Here is a 5,096-nt window from a genome sequence, read left to right as displayed (position 1 = left end):
TGTCCCTCACCCCCGCTTCTCCTATCCCCGCTCGAAAAAAAAGCAAAACAAAAAGAAGAAGAAAAGAGACCCACTACCCACGAACGCACGTCCCACAACCACCCGTCCTCCTCATCTCCCGCACCCTACCCCTTCGCTCCCGATCCCGTCTCCCTCCTCATCTCCCGCACCCCACCCCGTTGCTCCAGATGCCGCCTCTCTCTCCGATCCCGAGAAAAAACTTCTCCGGTTCCCCCCTCCTCATCGGCCCCGCGGTCGCGGCCCTTGCTATCGGCGGTAGGAGCCAGTCCCATCGATAAACTTTCCACTCCTCCCTCTTATCTGCACCACTCTAGATCACGTTCATCCATTGGCGAGCTTGGCGGCGGTGCAGAAGGAGAGCTCCTACGCACCACCGGTTCTTTACAGCCTATGTGAATTGCAGCAGCGCCAGATCGACGCTGTTGTTGGTGTATGACGCATTTGTCTGCGTCACCGGGGGTGCTCGTACTACAGGCTGTCCAATGGTATGTCGGTGCCGGAGGACGTACTAGGCCTAGGAGTGGTGTGCGGGTGCTGCTCGGTTTTTGTTGTTCCGTATGCTGGCCGCCGGGAACGGCGCCGTCGGGGACACCGTCAGGGCGGGGTTCTAGGTGCGACGAAAGGCTGACGCCAGATGGTGCGGCGAGTGCTAGGCCTCCGGAGGGCGCTGCAGGTATGACACGGGGGAGTCGGATGATCACACATGCTTCTACTCCGGCGGTCAGGCTAGCGGGTCGTGTTCTACTTCTTCGTCGGGTTCAGTTACCCAATAGTTGATCTAAGAGGTAATTGGTTGGTCAGTGTGACTTGCCTTATCCGGCCATTGTCTGGACTCACTGCTTAGTTTGGTTGCTAATGTAGTCAGTACCGGGCTTGCATTGTAGTTCTCTTTAGTCCAAGCAATGGCTGGAGCTAATTTTCACGGCTCAAAAGTAGTCCCAGCCGCCGCTCCATGGAAGAATTAACACTGTTGCTTTCTGTTTTGTATAATTTTTTTGGTTTGTTAGTCTTTATATGAGGTTTAACTATTGTAGCTACGAGAGAAACACGAGAAAGAAGCCATTACAACCACTTTATATTGCGAAAACATCAAAAGCTTGTAACGTTTGTATTCACGAAACAAAATGATTATTTGGTAAATATATTTTCTTATGTCGTAGCAACGCACATGTATCTAGCTTTCTTATTCAACATGAACGAGAAATACACTTCCAGATTTGACCTGGTTGAGGAGGAAATGTTGACATGTTTTTTGACTTGGTTTTCCTTGATCTCTTATAATTTTTTCCATTTTCTTGAGTTTGTGCAGGTTTATGCCATGTTAGCTGTTGTCAGTGTTCTGATCTGAATCCTAGGGGAAGTTGAAGTAGATAGAATAATCATATATGTCCTACTACATAAAGCATGTTTCTATTTGATAAGCTATGTTGTGCTACATTACCACATCTCATATGTAAGATATACCCGAAGTCCCCTACCATGGAGAAGGATATGTTGCTAAGAGATGGAGTTGGTAGTTATACTGTCTACTAAAATACCAGTTTGTGGCTTCATGCAAGTATAGGTGCTAAAGCTCTTCATTTCTTTTCTGTTGAGATAAATCACCTAGCATGCATTTCTCCATTATGTTGATTTCCTTATTTTCCATGATATGTTGCACAAGGCTAGGAGACAAAATTCTTGTAACTGACGGTGTATTGGTTATGCTAGTTTGCCAACAATTCTAGAATTTCCTCTCAAAAATGAATTTTTGAATTAGCAGTCGCTTTGAATGTTAAGCTACCGAATCATATGCTATTGAGTTGTGCATTTATGCAAAAAAAAATCAAGTACTCAAGGAGAATGTTGAATTATTTCTTCAATTTGATATTCTCAATAATAGACACTATGTGTTTTTGTACGTTTCTTGCAGCCACAAAAGGGTTATCTTTATACCGTGTTCAAAGAAACATTGGCATTGCACTATGCGTAAAATAAGAAGAAAAAATCATGTCATCATCTCTCACGATATGTGAAGATCATTTCATAGAGTTGCTAACATTAATAAAAGGTTTAAAGCGGTGGTACGATGAGATGATAAACTTTTAAAGCAACGACAATGCTAAAACTAGGACGGACAAAGAAAATGAAGGTAGTCTGTTGAGATAAATCACCTAGCATGCTTTTCTCCATTATGTTGATTTCCTTATTTTCCATGATATGATGCACAAGGCTAGGAGACAACATTCTTGTAACTGATGGTGTATTGGTTATGCTGGTTTGCCAACAATTCTAGAATTTCCTCTCAAAAATGAATTTTTGCATTAGCAGTCGCTTTGAATGTTAAGCTACCGAATCATATGCTATTGAGTTGTGCATTTATGCAAAAAATTCAAGTACTCAAAGAGAATGTTGGATTATTTCTTTAATTTGATATTCTCAATAATAGACATTATATGTTTTTGTACGTTTCTTGCAGCCACAAAAGCGTTATTTTTATATTGTGTTCAAAGAAACATTGGCATTGCACTATGCGTAAATAAGAAGAAAAAATTATGTCATCATCTCTCATGATATGTGAAGATCATTCCATAGAGCCGCTAACATTAATAAAAGGTTTAAAGCGGTGGTACGGTGAGATGATAAACTTTTAAAGTAACGACAATGCTAAAACTAGGACGGACACAGAAAATGAAGGTAGAGGGAAGGAGGGGCAGGGAGGTAGATGATGCTTGTGTAAGGAAAGAAGCGGGAGAGATAATTGGCATTTGTTGCTGGTATATGAATGAAAATTACATGGCGTTATGCTTGACATACAATTCTGAATCAGAACAACTGGTAGATACATGTGTTTTTGTTATTCCATTGCAAACACTCTAGAATAATTGTACCATCCATGTGTTTGTATTATTCCATGGCAACGCACGGGCATCATACTAGTGGTTGATAAGATAGTTTTATCTTAAGTCTTGCATGTAAGGAAAGAAGCGGGAGAGATAATTGGCATTTGTTGCTGGTATATGAATGAAAATCACATGGCGTTATGCTTGACATACAATTCTGAATCAGAACAACTGGTAGATACATGTGTTTTTGTTATTCCATTGCAAACACTCTAGAATAATTGTACCATCCATGTGTTTGTATTATTCCATGGCAACGCACGGGCATCATACTAGTGGTTGATAAGATAGTCTTATCTTAAGTCTTGCATGTAATTTAGAGATGACAAAATAAATGTTACAATGGGTCATATCTTAGCTTTATTTTTAATAACTAGTCATTTCTAAAAATATGGTGAGACATGTTGTATTCAGAGATCATCTGCAAAAAGGAACAGTGCGTCCGCCGCGAATGGAACCATGCTCGCTCGTTCTGGAAGCGAACACACTAACCAGTTGGATCAGAAGACATGATGTGCTTACTATCTTTTTTTTTCTTTTCTTTATACAATGAGAGAAAGCCAAGTGTTTTTCAGTTTTTCTTTCCTTTTTTTCTATCTTGTTTTTTCTTTTCCCACAAATGCGTGAACTTTTCCAAAGGCAACGAATTTTTGCAAAATTGATGAACTTTTTTTTTCAAATTTGATGAGCTTTTTTTCAAAATCATGAATTTTTTTCAAATTTAGTGAACTTTTCTTAATTTTGATGAACTTTTTTTTAAAATTGGCGAACTTTGTTTCAAATCGGATGAACTTTTTCAAATTCGATGAACTTTTTTCATTTTTTGCTTCAAAATTGATGAACTTTTTCAAATTCATGAACTGTTTTTCAAATTCGTAATTTTCAGATCCATGTGGTTTTCAGTTTTTGTGAATGAAAGGGACGAATAACAAAAAGAAAAGATGAACGAAATATGCATGAAGGAGCTAGCGATCGAAGGAAGAAAGGGAACAGGTGCTTTGCTGGGCCGACCCACCCTAGATTGTTGCGCGAGCGCCCGCTAAGGGAACGGGCGTTTAAGGCGCCGAAGAGGAGGACTCCGCCAAGCCACTACATGTGGCAAAGTGTTTTGCTAACCACCAGAGCAGCTACGCGGTAGTTTTTTTTATGAAAAAGAGTTCATCAAGTTTCGAAAAAGAAAAGCTTACCAATTTGAAGAAACAGTTCATTGATTTTTTTAAAGTTCACCAATTTTGAAAAAAGTTCATTGAATTTGATAAAAAGTTCATCGATTTAAAAAAAGGTTCATCAAATCAGAAAAAGTTCATCCATCTTTAAAAAAAGTTCATCAATTTTTTTAAAAGAACCCATCCATTTTTTAAAAAAGGTCATCAATTTGAAAAAAAAGTTCATTGAAATTGAAATAAGCTCATGGATTTTCAATAAAATTTGCAAATTTGAAAAGTTAATCAAATTTGGAAAAAAATCTTCAATTTGAGAAAAAGTTCATCCATTTTTTTAAAAAAATCATCGAATTTGGAAAAAAAATCATTAGATTTTTAAAAAGTTCATCAAACTTGAAAAAAACTTCACCAAATTTGAAAAAAATTCACCAAATTTGAAAAAATGTTCATCAAATTGGGAAAAGTTCAACGATTTTTTACAAATTCATCAAATTTGAAAAAAAAATCATCAAATTTGAAAGAAGTTCACGAATTTAAAGAAAAACTTCATAACTTTAGAGAAAAGGTTCACGAATTTTAGAAACCCGTGCATTAATGAAAACAAAAAGAATGAGAAAAAAAAGAAAAGGAATAAACCGAACTGAATAATAAAAGAAGAAAATGAACAATAATTACACTTACGTGGTGGTGGCCTAGTGGTTCCAGCGTAGCATTGCAACCGAGAGGTTGCGGGTTCGAACCCTCGTGCCAACATTTTCTGATGTTTTGGGAGTAATATAGAATGGGTCGGCCCAGAGCGGGGTGCTGCAGGCGCCTGTTTGCAAATTACACATTAATGGGTGATTGCAGTGCCAAACAGGATTCGTCAAGAAATCGGGGTGGGTGATAGGAGGGAGTGATCGTTCTTTTAGACTGGAGATTGGGTTGTGGACTTTCATTTCTTTTGGCGCACATGACGCCTTTTGGAATGAATAAATTCCGAAACAGAACTGTAACCCGAGTGGCCAGTCTAAAATGGAAAATTTTGGTC

This window comes from Triticum dicoccoides, chromosome 4A (genome assembly GCF_002162155.2).
Source record: "Triticum dicoccoides isolate Atlit2015 ecotype Zavitan chromosome 4A, WEW_v2.0, whole genome shotgun sequence".
In the NCBI taxonomy this organism is placed as follows: domain Eukaryota; kingdom Viridiplantae; phylum Streptophyta; class Magnoliopsida; order Poales; family Poaceae; genus Triticum; species Triticum dicoccoides.
This window is presented reverse-complemented; position numbering follows the sequence as displayed.